At 44.7% G+C, this 19,785-nt stretch overlaps 1 protein-coding gene across 3 annotated transcripts in view; it reads left to right on the plus strand.

Annotated features, from left to right (window-relative positions):
- DYNC2H1 (dynein cytoplasmic 2 heavy chain 1) overlaps positions 1-19,785 on the plus strand; it is a 402,215-nt gene that overhangs the window by 92,637 nt on the left and 289,793 nt on the right. The gene's annotated exons all lie outside the window — the stretch shown is intronic.

The raw sequence follows: 19,785 nt of genomic DNA on the forward strand, positions 1-19,785 counted from the left end.
GGAGACTCAAGGAGCTTGACTTGTTTAGCCTAACTAAAAGAAGGCTTAGGGGAGATATGATTGCTCTCTATAAATATATCAGAGGGATAAATACCAGGGCGGGAGAGGAATTATTTAAGATCAGTACCAATGTGGACACAAGAACAAATGGATATAAACTGGACACCAGGAAGTTTAGACTTGAAATTAGACGAAGGTTTCTAACCATCAGAGGAGTGAAGTTTTGGAATAGCCTTCCCAGGGAAGCAGTGGAGGCAAAAGATCTATCTGGCTTTTAAGATTAAACTGGATAAGTTTATGGAGGAGAAGGTATGATGGGATAACAGTATTTTGGTAATTGATCTTTAAATATTCATGGTAAATAGGCCTATGGCCTGTGATGGGATATTAGATGGGTGGGATCCGAGTTACCCAGGAAAGAATTTTCTGTAATATCTGGCTGGTGAATCTTGCCCATATGCTCAGGGTTTAGCTGATTGCCATATTTGGGGTTGGGAAGGAATTTTCCTCCAGGGCAGATTGGAAGAGGCCCTGGAGGTTTTTCGCCTTCCTCTGTAGCATGGGGCACGGGTCACTTGATGGAGGATTCTCTGCTCCTTGAAGTCTTTAAACCACGATTTGAGAACTTCAATAGCTCAGACATAGGTGAGGTTTTTTTTGCAGAAGTGGGTGGGTGAGATTCTGTGGCCTGCGTTGTGCAGGAGGTCGAACTAGATGATCATAATGGTCCCTTTTGACCTTAGTATCTATGTATCTCAGATTAGTGGGTTCTAAGCACCGTGCAAGTGGGTTATACAATCCAGTTTCAGTCTATACTTTGCCTCCTCTCACCTTCCCCATCCCTTTTCAAGGACTCCTCTCATGAGTTTGCAAGAATCAAGAAGAGCAGGTTCTTCATTTAGAACCTATCAAGAAAGTTCCCCTTCATTCCCAGGAAAAGGGGTTTTATTTTTACTACTTCCTCATTCCCAAAAGAAGGCGGAGGGGGAAGGAGGTGTGAGGCAGAAGTTAAATTTAATCAGAAAGATCAAGTTCTGCATGGTCTCCGTGGAAGCAACCATCTCTATATTGCAGCAACTGATATGCTGCTCTTGGTATCTAGGATGCCTACATTCATGTGGCAATCCACCTGAACCACAGAAAATATCTGAGATTTCTAGTTGTGGAGCAGTATTACCAATACATTTCAACCTGTCGTCTTCCCCAAAGGTGTTTACCAAATGCATTGCAGTAGTAGCGGCTCACCTCAAGAGAGCCGGCATCCAGTTCTTCCTCTACCTGGATGACTGATTGGTCTGCGGTTGTTCCAGGCATCAAGTGGAGATCAATGTGCAGCAGATTCACTCCTCATATGCTCAGTTGGGCCTAGTAATCACAGAATCACAGAAATGTAGGGCTGGAAGGGATCTCGAGAGGTCATCAAGTCCAGCCTCCTGCACTGTGGCAGGACCAACTAAACCTAGACCATCAGGTGTTAGTCCAACCTATTCTTAAAATCCTCCAGTGATGGGGGTTTCACAACCTCCCTGGGAAGCCTATTGCAGAGTTTAACTACCTTTACAATTTAATTAGAAATTTTTCTCTAATATCTAAACTAAATTTCCCTTGCTGCAGATTAAGTTCATTACCTCTTGTCCTGTCTTCAGTGGACATAGAGAACAACTGAACATGTAGCTCTTTACATCAACACTTAACAATGGTCATGGAGGGTGAGAGAAATGATCAGGCAGGTACAGCCATTGCCATGGGAGGCTCAGACCAGCTGGAGAGTCCTTGCATTACAGTCTGGTTGGGATTTTTCAAGGGTTTGTCTACATGGCGATTTAGTAGGCAGCAAGCCAAGGTGTGAAGCTACAGCACACCAGCTTGTTGCTCCCTCAGTTGCCTTGTGGACCCTGCTAAGTACATCAAAGCCCATTAGGAAGGTTTTAGTATGTGGAAGCGGGGTCCTTATTGTGCACTAAGTCACTGTATAGACAAGCCTCAAGACTTTAAAACTGGACATCTCCATGTTTTACTGGTGGCTAGCAGAATTTTCAAAGTGTGATTAAAGTATGTTTTAAGCACCTGCCTAGCATCAATGTCAGGAATGTCAAAATGCTTCAAATCAGTTTTTTTTCTGAATCTTCTATTCCATGAAAAAAATTAGATATTTTCTCTTTTTGTCCCAATTAGGTCAAAAACAAATTCTTACACTGCAGAGTTTTTCACAGGATGGACATTCCAGTTTTGAACTTGTTCTTGCACTAACCCTGTTTCACGTTAAACCTGTAAATACCTTTTGTATATTGAGTATTTCTAATGTATCATCTTCTATTATCATTATTTGTATTACACTTGCTCCTAGAGGCCACAGCTGAGATCAGGGCCTAGCTATGCCATTCACTGCACACATATATTGTAAAAGACAGTCCCCTGACCCAGAGAGTTCACACTCTATGAAGACAAGACATATAGAAGAAGGATTATTATTCCCATTGTACAGAGAGAGGCACAGACAGACTACGTGACATGGTCACACAGGGAGTCTATAGCACAGCAAGGACTTGAGCCAGATTTGATACCCAGACCTTCATTTTTATTATGAACACCATATAAGGGGGATGTAATTGTTATCCTGAGCTTGCAAGACTCTTCAAGCTTGTTATAAGACCTAATAATAATGAGGAGAATCTTTTCCCTTCCAGAGTCCCACTTTGTTACCGTAGCAACAGACAATTTTTCTCCTGAGATAGTGTATTCTTCAGGGAAGGGGAATCAGTCTCCATTTCCCAATTTGTCCTTCTCCTCAAGGGTCTGATCCAAAGCCAAGGGCCATCACTGGAGCCTTTCCATTGACCTTCCTGGTCTTCAGAAGAGGTTCTAATAGAAGATCCCAAAATCCCCCAGCTCTGCCAGCACCATTCTAGCTGTTACCATCACAGCAGCATCAGGTGATTCCACTATCATGTAGGGTTTCTTTATTACTCTCATTCCAGGAGCATATTTCCAACTCTTTATTGTCTTTTATTTGTTCCACTCAGTGTTCGATACCAGAAGAACTGCTTCTTCATGATGATTTTTAATAAGCTCTTGTGCCCTCTCTGAATGAAGCAGCAAATGCGTAGAAGGACACAGCAATTTCTATATAGGTTCTATTTAGATTTAGAATCTACCTCATTAGCAATAATTAAAAAGTTGCCGCTTGCCCTCCCAGTAATCACACTTCAAGTCAGGGATGTTTCTTTAAAAACAAAACAAAACTGCTAATCCTACACACCTCAAATGATTTAAGCAATCAGGCAGTGAGAAGGAAAAGACAGAGGAGCCTTACAGGGAGATGAAAGGTTTGTCCTTGGAATTTAACATTTTCAGAAAGGCAAAAAGAGAAGATTTAAAAAAAATAGTAAGAGTAGGATAATCGGCTCACTGGTTACAGCATTACCCTGAGATTTAAGAGATTTCCATTCAATAAACAGAGAAGTTGATTTTAATACCTGTTCAAAGAATCAAGTTCATTGGGGCAATACTTGATTCTTGAACTGCAACTGATTATCAGTCCAGGACAGAGTTCAGGCTATCCTGGACCTGTGCTACAGTCTACAATCTAACTCCAACACAAAAGTGAGGTCTTGCTTCAGGCTTGTTAAGATGCATGGTATCCTGCACTTACGTGATTCGATATGCCAGGCTTTGCCTCGGATGCCTACAAGGATGGCTGACGCCTGTGTATTGTTCAACCAGACACATGAATTAGCATGTCCAGAGGATATCTGCCATGGTTGTTTCCTCACTGAACTGGAGGAGGACTCTGACAAATGTTTGCGGGGTGTGCCCTGCTCTACTCCTCTTCCATCCATGACTTTGACTACAGACGCTTCCAGCTCCGGGTGGGGAACCCATCTGTAGGAGCTACAGACATAGATTCCATTATTGAAGAAATAGTCATTTCTCCATATCAATACAATTGAGCTCCGAGCTATACACAAGGTTTGTCAAGCCTTTCTTTCTCATATCAAAGGTCAGACCATCCAAGTACTCACGGACAACATGATGGCAGTGTTTTATGTAAACAGGGAGGCGGGTTTCTAGATCCATGATGTTGTGTTGCAAGGTTATCAACCTATGGATTTTTTTGTATCTAGATCAAAATCACTCTAACAGCTTCTCATCTTCAAGGATCATAGAATGTCCTAGAAAACCATTTCAGCAGGACCTTTCAGGAAGATTATAGGTGGTCGTTGAAGGAGAGCATAGTCACTCATTTTCAGCATATGAGGTATTTCTACCATAGACCTGTTCAGAACATGACAGAACAGAAAATGTCACCAGTTCTGTTCCAGAGCAGGTCACAGTCCAGGTTGCCTCACAGATGCAGTCCTCTTTCCATGGGGTTCACTTCTGACTTATGGTTTTTCTCCAAAACCACTCATTCCCAAGGTCATCCTCAAACTGAAGCAAGATTGGGCAAAGAGGATTCAGATAGCTGTGGCTTGGCTGACGCAACACTGGTTTTCTGACTTGCACGGTCTGTCTGTTTAGCTGTCTATAACTGTTCAGCTTCCTGCAGAGACCTACTGGTTCTTCACTGTGGTTAAAGTCCTTCACCCAATTCTCAACAGCCTTCACCTGTTAGCTTGGCTGTTGACTGGCTGGACAATACAGAAAAGGGCTGTTCTTTAGCTGCTCAAAATATTCTGTTAAACAGCCGGAAACCATCTACTAAAAATACTTACCTGTATAAATGGAAGTGTTTTTTGTAGGGCACAGGATCATAACTTCTTCCCCACAGCATAGAAAGATACAGGACATCTTAGATCAAGTACTTCATTTTAAGGATTTGGAGTTTTTTATTAGCTTGCTAAAATGACATTTTGCTGCTATCTCAGTTCATCCAAGGATGATTGGTGTTCTTTAACCCTAAAGTGGTTGGGTTCTTTAAAGGGATAAATAGAATCTATCCCCGCATCAGATGGCAGGTTTCTCTTTTGAGACTTGAATCTTGTATTGTCAGCTTTATTGGGACCTCCATTTGAGCCTCCAGCAACCTATGCGACCCAGCAGTCAGCAAAGGTTCCTTTCTTGGAGGCTAGTACTTCTGCAAATAGAGTAGGTAAGCTGCAGACTCTAATGATAGGTCCACAAACACCATATTCTTTAAAGATGGAGTCTCCATGAGTCCACATTTAAAATTTATTCCTAAAGTTGTGTCCAGCTTCCACATTAACGAGACTATCCATTTGCATACCTATTTTCCTAAGCTGCATACACATAAGGATGAGGAAAGGCTCCACTATGGCCTTTCTTTTGATATAGATAAGACCAAATCCTTTAGATCATTTCCACATTTATTTGTATCCTATGGAGACAGGATGAAAGGATAGGTGGTTTCAGTTCAGAGACATCTCACTGCGTAACCTTGTGTATAAGTTAAGAGATAGTGAACATGTTACCTCCTTCAGAAGTGTTAGCTCTTTCCACCCGGGCTCAAGCAACTTTTTTGCCTTTTTGAGAGGTGTGCCTAAAGAATACATCTGCAAATGTGACCTGGTCATTGGTGCATATTTTTGCCAAGCATTGTGCAGTTACCACAGCCTCCAGAGCTGACTCGAACTTTGGGAGAGCAGTCCTTCACTCTGTTTTCAGACTCCTGGCCCCACCGCCATAATGCACATCTTGGCCCTTGGGAGACACCTAAGTGGAATAGATATATCTGAGCATTCAAAGAAAAAAGGATGGTTACTTGGAGATGCATTGCACATCTATTCCATGACTCTCCCTCTCCCTCCCCCTCCTCTGCTTTGGAGTCTATTCCAACATGATTCTGATGTGAAGGAACTGAAGAGGGGCTGGAATGGCTCTGCAGTGTATTTCCTCACCTGGAGGCCAAACGAAGTGCAGGATCCATGCTCCATCCTGGCAGGTACTTCTACACAGCATTCTCTGGCTTGAGTGCACTGGTCACACTTACACCTGGAATAGATGTGGAATAGATTTGTGCAAGACACCTTGAACAACAACAGTTGTAAAGCAGGTAAGAAACTTGTTTATAGCTTCAAAATCCTTTCTGCCCAAGGTAAGTTCTTCTTTCCACAATTCTTGGGAAATAGTTCCCCCTTTATTTTGTTCCAGTCTTTATCACTCCATTGGGAAGGTGTGGCATAAACTGCCATTCCTTGAGCTCTAAAGAGGTATTTCTGCAGCCCAGTATTTCCCAAAATTGTAGATGTTGGGCTTCTCTCCTGTCTGCAGCTCACAGAGGCAGATCAACTTTTGGCACTATGTGGTCTAGTCATGCTCCCTCTACTCTTGGTTGCTGCCAGATTCTCTGCCTCTGCAGTAGCAGACGGTGGTTTCTTTTGCTCCTACCCTTCCTCCTATTTTAACTTTTCTTCCCAGTATTTTGGGCAGTGGAGAGCAGTGTTCTGCCTCCTCAGCATTCCTCCTCCTCCTCCCTCGATCAGTTAACCCCTCAGGGGCTTAATCCTCCCAGAGCCTCCTCTGCAGCATCTCCCTGCTGGCTCCTCTGCTCCTTACAGGCATGGCAGAGCAGCCAATAAAATACCAAGTTAAATCTAATTGGTGCTCTAGGTGAGGCAGCCTTCCCATGCTTGGCAGATGGCAAGTTGTGCCCAGCCTGTACCCAGCCTTCTGTTTCTAACTCCATTACGTCCCAGGGCTCGGAGTCAGACAATGTGACATTATCTAGGGTACAGTTTGGACTGATGGACAGCGGTGTCCTTGCAATTTTCCATTCTGGGGTGCCTTTTACCCTGCTTCACTATGAGAGCAACCACTCCTGGTCTACTAACACACTACCTCCACCATGTAAATCACTGCCAGCTATCCTGTACGAGCAAAAAGAAAAGGAGTACTTGTGGCATCTGTTAGTCTCTAAGGTGCCACAAGTACTCCTTTTCTTTTTGCGAATACAGACTAACACGGCTGCTACTCTGAAACCTATCCTGTATGAGTAAGCTTCCAGAAAATGGAAAATCCTGCCCCTTACCATCAGCTCTGAGAGGAGGCCTGTGTGATCTCTGTCATAAAGTGGAATGGGGCTGGGAGCTAAGGTTTCTATGGACTTTCTCCCTGAACCTTGATTCCAATGCTTTCCATTAGGTAATCTGTTGTCCCTTCACTCGTGCCTCTGTGAGGACAAGGCGTGAAAGGAGTGCCTCTGTGTGATGGCTTGTCTGTATTCTCTCCTCACGGCCCTTAGTGGGGAAGGGAGAAGACTGTTTGGATTCTTCCACATTGTCAGCCACCACCTTATCCAGCTTTTTTCCAAGAAGGAGGGAGCTTGTAAATTTAGCTGTGCATAGGACCTGCTTAGAGTGAGTATCCACATTTCAGCTACTGAGCTGGAAGCCAGTAGCTTCATTGCATCTGCCAAGGCTGAATCCCCACTCTGGCACTTCAGGTACAAAAGGTGGAGACCCGCAAGGATTTAAAAATTAATATTTTCCACTCCAGGCTTATATTAAAGTCTCAAGGTTACAGCTTTCTCTGACCTTGGCTTGGTAAACGCTGCCACTACCCAAATGCAAAAAAAAAGGCTTTTTGAATCCAGAAAGGAGCACTTGGGAATTCCTCCTTGTGGGGTACCCTTAAGCCCTTTCACCCACCTTTTGGGGAAGAACTGAGAAAGAAAACAAAGGAAATTAGCTGTTGCTACCAGCTAATCAAACAACATTCACAAACCTCCTAGGACACCAAAAATCCAATCCTGTTATTAAAAAAGGTAAATTTTATAAGAAACAGAAAGGAAGAAAATACATCTGGAACTTAGGCTTTTGCTAGATTTTAAAAGAGCAATTCCAAAAATTAAGTACCAAAAATAGCTTTCTTGGGGTCCAGCTCAAAAGTTACAAGCAAACAAAATGCATCCGATGAAGTGAGCTGTAGCTCACGAAAGCTTATGCTCTAATAAATTTGTTAGTCTCTAAGGTGCCACAAGTACTCCTTTTCTTTAAGCAAACAAAAGCATCTGGGGTTAGCACAGGGAAGATCCACAAGCCAAAATAAAGAAGTAAACCTGATGGCATCTAGCTAAACATTCCTAATTTACTTACATATTTGGGGGGTTTCAAATAAGTAATTCTATTTATGATCTGATGAATTTTCATACCTGGTTCAAACCTTACACAGCATTCCTGCTTATAGCATTGTCGGTCCGTGTCTCCTTCTCCGGAGAAGGACAGAGAAAGGGAAAGTTTTTTTTTCCCAATTTTAAAAAAGTTCTACTTTCCCATTGGCCCTTTTGGTCCGGTGTCCACTTCCTTTTCTTTTACCTGTGGGCTTGTTAACCCTTTACAGGTAAAGCAAGTAGAGAACAGCTACAAAGAGGAATTTTATAGCTAACTGGCTGACTGGGTATCCATAAAAGGGAGCTACCCCCAGTTCATTTATCACAGCATCCATTAAGATGTCTACTACAAATGTGGTAGGGAGACCTTCATTAAAGTGGAGCCAAAGGCAATAGTGACTTCTGGATGAACACTATTTTTCCTTTCCATATCCAGAAGGTGACCCTCAAAATGAAGTTTCAGATGGAGACCCTGGCCTCTAAGATGTCATCCTTGTCCTGGGGGACCTTCCTGACTTCAGTAAATGTAATGGACGCATACCATCATATCCTCAACAGACCTGTGCCACTGCAGACTTCTGAGGTTTTCCTACCTCAGGAAACATTATCAGTAATGAACACTCCTGTTTGGCCTGTCCTCAGCCTCCAGGTTTTTTACAAAAATATTGGTGCTGGTAATAGCCGGTCACAGGGAACTCACCTATGCACTTCCTGGATGACATCCTGATTAGAACTCCATCACAGTCAGCAGCACACAGGGCCATGTCTCAAATACTGAATCTCCTCTAGGCACACGGTTTCATCATCATTACCAAGAAAAGTTCTCTAGTTCCATCCAGGAATTTTTCTTGTTCCAGAGCTGCAGGAGGCCTACTGTAGCACTATGCCTCCCAACTTCTAGGACTTCAGCTATCCTTCATGGGGATCGCTCCATGGGCACAATCACACATCAGAAGTCTTCAAGCCTTCATACTAAAGGTGTGGCACCACTCCCCGGACACGTGAACAATCAAGTAGGAGTTCTAATACAGATGTTTAACTCTTTACAATGTTGATCAGCCCACAACAATATCTTGAAAGGCATGCCCATGTGCCTTCCAGATCTTTTAGTCCTCACATCCAATGCCTGCCTGGAGGGCTGGGGAGCTTACTTGGAGACCCAAACAACCTCTGGAGTGAGGGCCTCTGGAGTGAGGAGGAAGAGGTTCACAGTGTAAACATCCTAGAGTTTAGAGCGATCAAGTTAGCTCTGTGAAGGTTGCAGCCCAACCTAAGGGGGAACCATATTCTGGGTTCAATCAGACAACACAACAATAGTCACATATTTAAACAACTAAAGGGGGAACTAGGGTCTGGTGCTCCTTGTGGAAGCAGTGTAAATAATGAGACAGATGGAATGCTCCTCCTTTCTTTCAGAGTGATCCACATCAAAGGGGAGCTGAACCAAAAAGCAGACTGGCTCAGAAGGCACAGGTTCAAGAAGGCCGAGTGGTGCCTGAATCAGAAGGTTTTCTATCTCATCATCCATGCGTTCAGTCTCCCTTCAACCGACCTGTTCATGAATGTTATGAATACAAAGAGGCAAAATACTTCACAAGGTGTGTCACACCTTAGAGGTCAGAAGAGGTTGAAATTCTATCTCAAGCATACAGAATCCACGAGAAGATCGGGCTCCCTGTTTGTGTCCTTCCAAATGAAATTGCAGGGATTCAGTTTCCAAGTCCTGTATCACTAGATGGATTAGACTATGTATTGTGGAAGCCTACATATCATCATCGTCCTGTCAAGGCACACTCCATGAAATCCTTAGCAGCCTCATGGGGGGGAATGAGAAAGGGCATCCACTTTGGAAATTTGCAAAGTGGCCATGTCTCTGGGCAGCTGCACTTTATGGGGAGCTAGGGTCAGTCTGCCTGTGACTGTCTTATGAATGCCTCACAGAGGTGTAATTGACTGTCCCAGCTGGCTGATTAGTCAACAAGTACCTGGACCTAATAAAGGTTACCCAAGCTCAGTTAGGCCATGTCTACACTACAGAGTTAAGTTGACTTATGTTGACAATCAAGTTGCTTTAACAAGACAAAACACAATTTTTTAGTCAAACAGGGGACATGACAATGAGGAACAATTTCACACTTAGGGCTTTCACAGCTGTAACTCCAGCTTTTGTTGGGAAACCAGTCCCTAGGTGTGGAGTGCATGGGATACTGCGAGGGCTTCGGTGGGGGAGTTTGGGGAGGGCATGGACTGGAGTTCTGTAGTGGCTGCAGGGGAGTGTAATAGAGCCGGACTCACCCGACGGTGCCTCCTGCTGGTTGTCCTTGGGAATTAGCTCGTCAGCCTCTGGAGCGCCCTCTGCCATTTGGTGATCCGCCTTACTGCCGGCCCCAGTCCCTCCCAGGACCAGGCGCCTCCTCCCACTGGGGTGCTGCTCCCTGGCAGTAAACCCCAACAATCTCCCCTCCCCAGGAAACCCCCACCCACTACCCTCACCTTGTCTCAGTCTTGGCTACTGCCAGTCTTCGCTTAGCCCTGCTCCCTGGGACAGACTGCAGTGTATCAGGGCAGGAGCGGATAACCACCCTGTTACAGGGAGTCATGCATGGATGTACTCAGATTGCAAGGTAATGGGGGACTTCATCATCTCTGTCTGGCCCTGCAGGAGCATCATAATCGGCTCCTGCCCCTGAGTCCTTTCCAGGCTATTCAGTCTCAATTTTTCAGTAATTGTCTCCCTCTATGCTCTTGTTTCTTTATATGCTGCCTTTGTTGACTGTAGCACTTCACGAAACATATCCTCCTTACCAAAGAAACAAAGAACAGAAACAGTATTATAAGTGCACTCACAGCCGTGAATCACAAAAGTTACACAGGTTTCAGAGTAGCAGCGGTGTTAGTCTGTATTTGCAAAAAGAAAAGGAGTACTTGTGGCACCTTAGAGACTAACAAATTTATTTGAGTATAAGCTTTTGTGAGCTATAGCTCACTTCATTGGATGCATTTGGTGGAAAATACAGTGGGGAGATTTATATACGTACACAGAGAACATGAAACAATGGGTTTTTTCATACACATGGTAAGGAGAGTGATCACTTAAGATGAGCCATCACCAGAAGCAGGGGGGGGAAAGGAGGAAAACCTTTCATGGTGACAAGCAAGGTAGGCTATTTCCAGCAGTTAACAAGAATATCTGAGGAACAGTGGGGTGTGGGGTGGGGTGGGGGGAGAAATAACATGGGGAAATAGTTTTACTTTGTGTAATGACTCATCCATTCCCAGTCTCTATTCAAGCCTAAGTTAATTGTATCCAGTTTGCAAATTAATTCCAATTCAGCAGTCTCTCGTTGGAGTCTGTTTTTGAAGTTTTTTTGTTGAAGGATAGCCACCCTCAGGTCTGTAATGGAGTGACCGGAGAGATTGAAGTGTTCTTCAACTGGTTTTTGAATGTTATAATTCTTGACGTCTGATTTGTGTCCATTTATTCTTTTATGTAGAGACTGTCCAGTTTGACCAATGTACATGGCAGAGGGGCATTGCTGGCACATGATGGCATATATCACATTGGTAGATGCGCAGGTGAACGAGCCTCTGATAGTGTGGCTGATGTGATTAGGCCCTATGATGGTGTCCCATGAATAGATATATGGACAGAGTTGGCAATGGGCTTTGTTGCAAGGATAGGTTCCTGGCTTAGTGGTTCTGTTGTGTGGTGTGTGGTTGCTGGTGAGTATTTGCTTCAGATTGGGGGGCTGTCTTTAAGCAAGGACTGGCCTGTCTCCCAAGATCTGTGAGAGTAATGGGTCGTCGTTCAGGGTAGGTTGTAGATCCTTGATGATGTGTTGGAGAGGTTTTAGTTGGGGGCTGAAGGTGATGGCTAGTGGCGTTCTGTTATTTTCTTTGTTGGGCCTGTCCTGTAGTAGGTGATTTCTGGGTACTCTTCTGGCTCTGTCAATCTGTTTCTTCACTTCAGCAGGTGGGTACTGTAGTTGTAAGAATGCATGATAGAGATCTTGTAGGTGTTTGTCTCTGTCGGAGGGGTTGGAGCAAATGCGGTTATATTGTAGAGCTTGGCTGTAGACAATGGATCGTGTGGTATGATCTGGATGAAAGCTAGAGGCATGTAGGTAGGAACAGCGGTCAGTAGGTTTCCGATATAGGGTGGTGTTTATGTGACCATCGCGTATTAGCACCATAGTGTCCAGGAAGTGGATCTCTTGTATGGACTGGGTCCAGGCTGAGGTTGATGGTGGGATGGAAATTGTAGAAATCCTGGTGGAATTCCTCAAGGGCTTCTTTTCCATGGGTCCAGATGATGAAGATGTCATCAATGTAGCGCAAGTAGAGTAGGGGCATTAGGGGACGAGAGCTGAGGAAGCGTTGTTCTAAGTCAGCCATAAAAATGTTGGCATACTGTGGGGCCATGCGGGTACCCATCACAGTGCCACTGATTTGAAGGTATACATTGTCACCAAATGTGAAATAGTTATGGGTGAGGACAAAGTCACAAAGTTCAGCCACCAGGTTAGCTTTGACATTATCGGGGATACTGTTCCTGACGGCTTGTAGTCCATCTTTGTGTGGAATGTTGGGGTAGAGGGCTTCTACATCCATAGTGGCTAGGATGGTGTTTTTAGGAAGATCACCAATGGCTTGTAGTTTCCTCAGGAAGTCAGTGGTGTCTCGAAGATAGCTGGGAGTGCTGGTAACGTAGGGCCTGAGGGAGGGAGTCTACATAGCCAGACAATCCTGCTGTCAGGGTGCCAATGCCTGAGATGATGGGGCGTCCAGGATTTCCAGGTTTATGGATCTTGGGTAGCAGATAGAATACCCCAGGTCGGGGTTCTAGGGGTGTGTCTGTGCGGATTTGTTTTTGTGCTTTTTCAGGGAGTTTCTTGAACAAATGCTGTAGTTTCTTTTGGTAACTCTCAGTGGGATCAGAGGGTAACGGCTTGTAGAAAGCGGTGTTGGAGAGCTGCCTAGTAGCCTCTTGTTCATATTCCGACCTATTCATGATGATGACAGCACCTCCTTTGCAGCCTTTTTGATTATCATGATGTCAGAGTTGTTTCTGAGGCTGTGGATGGCATTTTGTTCTGCACGGCTGAGGTTATGGGGCAAGTGATGCTGCTTTTCCACAATTTCAGCCCGTGCACGTCGGTGGAAGCACTCTATGTAGAAGTCCAGTCTGCTGTTTCGACCTTCAGGAGGAGTCCACCCAGAATCCTTCTTTTTGTAGTGTTGGTAGGAAGGTCTCTGTGGGTTAATATGTTGTTCAGAGGTGTGTTGGAAATATTTCTTGAGTCGGAGACATCGAAAATAGGATTCTAGGTCACCACAGAACTGTATCATGTTCGTGGGGGTGGAGGGGCAAAAGGAGAGGCCCTGAGATAGGACAGATTCTTCTGCTGGGCTAAGAGTGTAGTTGGATAGATTAACAATATTGCTGGGTGTGTTACGGGAACCACTGTTGTGGCCCCTTGTGGCATGTAGTAGTTTAGATATCTTAGTGTCCTTTTTCTTTTGTAGAGAAGCAAAGTGTGTGTTGTAAATGGCTTGTCTAGTTTTTGTAAAGTCCAGCCACGAGGAAGTTTGTGTGGAAGGTTGGTTCTTTATGAGAGTATCCAGTTTTGAGAGCTCATTCTTAATCTTTCCCTGTTTGCTGTAGAGGATGTTGATCAGGTGGTTCTGCAGTTTCTCTGAGAGTGTGTGGCACAAGCTGTCAGCATAGTCTGTGTGGTATGTAGATTGTAATGGATTTTTTACCTTCAGTCCTTTTGGTATGATGTCCATCTGTTTGCATTTGGAGAGGAAGATGATGTCTGTCTGTATCTGTACGAGTTTTTTCATGAAGTTGACAGATTTTCACTCTATACGGCTAAATTCAGTGCCTTGCATAATGACAGGTTTCAGAGTAGCAGCCGTGTTAGTCTGTATTCGCAAAAAGAAAAGGAGTACTTGTGGCACCTTAGAGACTCAAAAATTTATTTGAGTATAAGCTTTCGTGAGCTACAGCTCACTTCATCGGATGCATTTGGTGGAAAATACAGTGGGGAGATTTATATATGCACACAGAGAACATGAAACAATGGGTTTTATCATACACACGGTAAGGAGAGTGATCACTTAAGATGAGCCATCACCAGAAGCGGGGGGGGGAAAGGAGGAAAACCTTTCATGGTGACAAGCAAGGTAGGCTATTTCCAGCCGTTAACAAGAACATCTGAGGAAGAGTGGAGGGTGGGGTGGGGTGGGAGAAATAACATGGGGAAATAGTTTTACTTTGTGTAATGACTCATCCATTCCCAGTCTCTATTCAAGCCTAAGTTAATTGTATCCAGTTTGCAAATTAATTCCAATTCAGTAGTCTCTCGTTGGAGTCTGTTTTTGAAGTTTTTTTGTTGAAGGATAGCCACCCTCTCACTGTCCCTGGGCTAGCACACAGGTTGGCGTGAGTTTCAAATATGATGAGTTCAGGGATGCTGGTGGTGGCAAGGGGCAATAGGCAAGAATGGACAAAGTGTGGTTCACGAAGGGGGTTACTACAAGCAGCTAGGGAGACTATTCTGAATATAGGTACACTTTTCCACAGGATAGGGTAATTGAACCCAATATCTCACTTCATAGGGTTACCTAGGATGCAAGGAGCCATCTCCTGCACACGTGTGGCTTTAGATCAGCTCTGTATGCTTCTCGCCTGTGTGCTGGTCCATGCAGAAATAATTGCCGGGTGATGCAGCAAAGTTTCCTACAGTGGCGGGAGAAACAAGAACCCTCTGCTAAGGAACGTTCGGCAGAGGATTGCAGAATACCTAGTGGAAAGTTTCCTAGACATCACTACAGAGGATTCCAGGAACATCCCCACCAACATTAACAAACTTTTCTGCCGTGGACCCACAGTGTAAATGGACAGGCTCCGTTGTTAATTTCTGTCCCTTATCCTTCCTCTACCATATAACAAAATACATGAGAGCTCAAACTCCTCTCACCAAAACAAAGTGAGCACTTACTGGAGTTTCCCTCTCCTGCATCCTGCACACCAGAACTGGACTACTGGGACTGGCTAGGAACCTCTGAACTGGAAAAGAGGTCCTAACTCATCGCACCACCAGACCTTGCCATTTGCTTCACATTGTCCTTCAGCTCCACTTCTTCGTCCACCACTTCGTCACTGAGGTTGGGTCCACTGGCTGCTGCCTCTAATCGCTGGCTGAAGTATCCATGGGGCTCTTGGCAGTGGAGGTGGGGTCGCTCCCGAGGATGGCATGCAGCTCCTTATAGAAATGGCATGTCTTCGGTGCTGCACTAGAGCAATGGTTGGCCTCCCTTGTCTTCTGATACACCTGCCTCAGCTCCTTGGTCTTGGCATGACACTGTTGTATGTCCCTCTCGTGCCCCTTCTCCTGCATGCCACTAGCAATCAGCCCATAGGTATCCTATGGCTGGAGTGAAGCTGAGACTTCACAGCCTCTTCTCCCCATAAACTCAGCATATCCAACAGCTCCAGTGTGCTCCATGCGGGAGAGCATCTGTTGCAGAAAGCCAGCATGGTCAGCTGGGAAGATGCTGTGCACACCAAGGAAACAGGAAGAGGAATTTCAAAAATTCCCATGCCTTTAAATGGGAGAGCATACCTGAGTACTTTCAGGGCAGTGGAGTTCAAAGTACTGACCAGAATGGTCAGGATGGGCATTGTGGGATGCCTCCTGGAGGCCACTTAGTGCAACACAACCATAACATAACATAACTCATGTCTACACTGATGCTGCACTGCTCTAACTGTGTTGCAAAAAGCTCTATGTTGCTCATAAAGGTGGTGGCAAATAAAGGTGGCAAACGGGAGTTACATCGGCAGGAGGAGCATTTCAGTATACACCACCACTGTTTCGTCAATGAAAGGTGACTTTTGTCGACAAAACTGTGTAGTATAGACAAGGCTTTAGAGGGAAGTCCAAAGGGAGATGGGAGGCTCATGTAGAGGGGAGCTTCCAAGTGAAACCAGAGCCTGAACAGGGAATCCAGAAGATCAGGTCTCTAGGGTACCTACCAGGACTGGGAGCCTGTAAGAGGAGCTCCTGGAGAGGGCAGCCCTCTAGATAGTGGGCTGCAGCCAGCAGGCATTCAAGAGAACCTGGTCTCAGTCAGAGGTCCCTGAGATACTGGATAAAAGCCCAGCCTGTAAAGGATCACCCTCTGCCCCTGGAGAAGAGTTGCAGTGGAGAGATCTCTCCGGACCTCAGACTCCAGAGGAGGAAGTACTCCAGTTGGGGCAAGAGGCATAACATCAGAGACAGAGACTGGAACTAAGAGAACCTTGGAGGAAAAGCCTGAGTAGAGATGAACACTGGACTCAGAAGGGGACATGAATTAAGAATGACCTAGTCGACATGCTGGAATGTTGGGGTGAAAGTTTTGTGTATATTCTATTTTGGTTTCTCCATTAATAAAGAGACCCACCACAAGGAGGTGCTCTTTAGCACTTAACTAAAGAGTTAAGAGTTGGCTGTTTGGACTTGTTGATATCCTGGTCAAGGGAAAATCAAGTAAGGGTTCATCAGCAATACTATGCCTGCATCCAAGGGGGTGTGCTGGGTCGGACTGGAATGGCAGCAGGCTACTTGGTCTACAGCTAACACCTTCATTGAGCATGACAAGATGGACCTGTCTTCTGCAGAGACCTCCTTTGGCAGGAGGTTGCAGCAGGCGGTGGGCAGAAATAATACAGACTTGAATGAGTTGAGCAAACAGGGGAGAAGGGGTTAGTACTTCCTTCCTACCAAACTTTTGTTTCATATCCATCTGTTCACGGCTTGCTACTTCCAAGATGTCTAGAATTGTGGGAGATGCAGAATGGAAATTTCTTATCAATAATTTCCTTTCTGCTAGCAGTGTCTATCACAATTCTTTCTTCCCCGAATGGCTCATGAGTCAGATATTAAGTGGAGACGTTACTATTTGACTGTCTTTCTTGGTCTAATGTACAAAATGCTGATCCACTTCCTTAAGCTGCAGAGAGAGGAGAGCAGCCCAGAACACAGCTAGCAGAAAGGAAATTATTAGTAAGAATTTTTCCGTTCAAACATACAGAATACGCATGCCAGCTGTACCCTATTCATCTAATTCCATTCAAAATGCCCAGGGCCTTAGGGCCTCAGAGTTGCTGCAGGCAAGATGTTAAAATCTTGCAGAAGTTGCTATATTAAGCATCTGGGAAACTATTCATGGAGGTAATCAAAGTTCTCTCTACAGCAGTGGTTCTCAAACTTTTTTTTCACAGACCACTTGAAAATTGCTGACGGTCTCGGGGGACCACTTAATGATCTTTCCAAATGTTGTTTGTACCGTTAGCTAACTATTGTAAAGCTCTTTAGATAAAAGTGCTATATAAATAAACTGTAATAATAATTAAACTTTTTTTGTTCTACAAATAAAAGCACAAAACTCATATTTTAATATCAGTAGTTTTTCTAATGCAATGGATGTGCCCTCTCTCCCCCACTGCGGCAGCCACAGAGCTGAGGCTGGGAAAGAGGGCTGTCTTTCCCCAGCAGCCGCAGCTTCTTTCTTTGGCTGCAGCAGCCCTGCACGTCTCAAATTTCCCCCACCCCTACACTTCTCACCCCACTGCCCCCTCTCACCTACCTCCTATTCCCCCCAAGGGCACCACCTCACCTTACATGTGCGTCTTCTCCAGGGTCCAGGCACCTAATTAGTGGAGCGACGCCTCTGCAGCTCCACTAATTAGGTTGGTTGGCTTTCATTCTCTTGTGTGCGACTGCCCAGGCGCGCACCTTAGAGGGAACTATCCACAGACTCCCTGAATGGAGCTTGCGGACCACTGGTGGTCCATGGACCACAGTTTGAGAACCTCTGCTGTACAACATACTTAATGGCATTGTAGAAAGAAAAAGTCTGAGCCTCATTTGTAGGGCCCTGCCAAATTCACGGCCATGAAAAACGTGTCATGGACTGAAATCTAGTCTTGCCCCCCCATGAAATCTGCTCTGGTCTCTTGTGTACTTTTACTCTACAGTATACAGATTTCACAGGGAGACCAACATTTCTCAAATTGAGAGTCCTGACCCAAAAGGGTGCTGTAGGGGAATTGCAAGGTTATTTTTGGGGGGGTCGTGGTATTGCCAACTTTACTTTGCTGCCTTCAGAGGTAGGCAGCTGGAGGGCAGTGGCTGTTGGCTGGGTGCTCAGCTCAGAAGGCAGAGCCGTGTGAGTAGCAGTGGAGAAGTAAGGGTGGCAATACCATACCATGCCATCCTTACTTCTGCACTGCTGCTGGTGGCTGCTCTGCCTTCAGAGCTTGGCTCCCGGCCAACAGCCACTGCTCTCCAGCTGCCCAGCTCTGAATGCAGTGCCTCCACCTGCAGCAGCGCAGAAGTAAGGGTAACAGTACTGCAACTCCCCCTACAATAACCTTGTGACCCCCCCCCATTCTTTTTCTGGGTCAGGATCCCTATAATTACAACACTGTGAAATTTCAGATTTAAATAGCTGAAATCATGAAACTTATGATTTTTAAAATCCTGTAACCGTGAAATTGACCAAAATGGACTGTGAATTTGGAAGGGCCCTACTCATTTGAGGAACATCTGTAAAGTAGATTCCAATTCCTCTGCAAATGCATCCTTTGGTAGGAAAAGTGCTACTGGGTTGGTTCCTAAATAATTCCTTAAATTACAAAGCTTTTGCTTTTTATAGGTGGAACGTCCATTTCTACATATTATCAACTGTAATAATAATTAAAATTCTTCATTTTCCTCCCATCCTCTTCCTCCCTGAATTCTGAGACTCACTCATTATGAATGAGAGAAGCTGTGCAACAGAATGAGAAATTTTTCACCTGATAATTTTCTTTCTGCTAGTAGCTTCTCTCCTTATTCAACCCATCCTGGTAGTGTGGCAAATGATCAGAAAACAAATTGTAACAAATTGAAATGTTTCTTTAAAGGAAGATTTAAACATATCATTGCCTTAAGGTTGATCAATATAATTTAATTTTTTTATCTTAATGCTAATAATCTATATGCTGGTATGTTTCATCATGTTGAGAAGAACTCTTGTTCTGAGTTGAAGGGCAGGGCTTACTGCTGGGGCCTTCAGCAACATCTTTAGACTGTCTCTTAATTCTATCCATTTGTGGAGCTATTACCCATTTGTGATGAAGGAGAGAAGCTGCTAACAAAAAGAGAATTATCAGGTAAGTAATGTCTCATTCTTGTACCACGCAGGGCAGAAGCTCTAAGTTTCTCCGGTTGACAGGGTTTCCATCTGGAGGCCTGTATACCACTAGAATTCCTAAATTTCTCTGGAAATGGCCCACCTTGATTATCACTACAGAAGGTCCCCCCCTTCGCCCTCTGCTCTCCTGCTGGTAATAGCTCACCTTACCTGATCACTCTTGTTACAGTGTGTATGGTAACACCCATTATTTCATGTTCTCTATGTATATAAATCTCCCCACTGTATTTTCCACTGCATGCATCCGATGAAGTGAGCTGTAGCTCACAAAAGCTTATGCTCAAATAAATTTGTTAATCTCTAAGGTGCCACAAGTACTCCTTTTCTTTCTGCGGATACAGACTAACATGGCTGCTACTCTGAAACCTAAGTTTCTCTTGTCCTTCAGCTCACAGGTCATATGTATGCACTCAAATATTTTTGTTTCTGGAGTGGAGCGTCTTCTGAATCTGAGTTGGAAGGGAACA

Source organism: Dermochelys coriacea, chromosome 1 (genome assembly GCF_009764565.3).
Source record: "Dermochelys coriacea isolate rDerCor1 chromosome 1, rDerCor1.pri.v4, whole genome shotgun sequence".
NCBI lineage: Eukaryota > Metazoa > Chordata > Testudines > Dermochelyidae > Dermochelys > Dermochelys coriacea.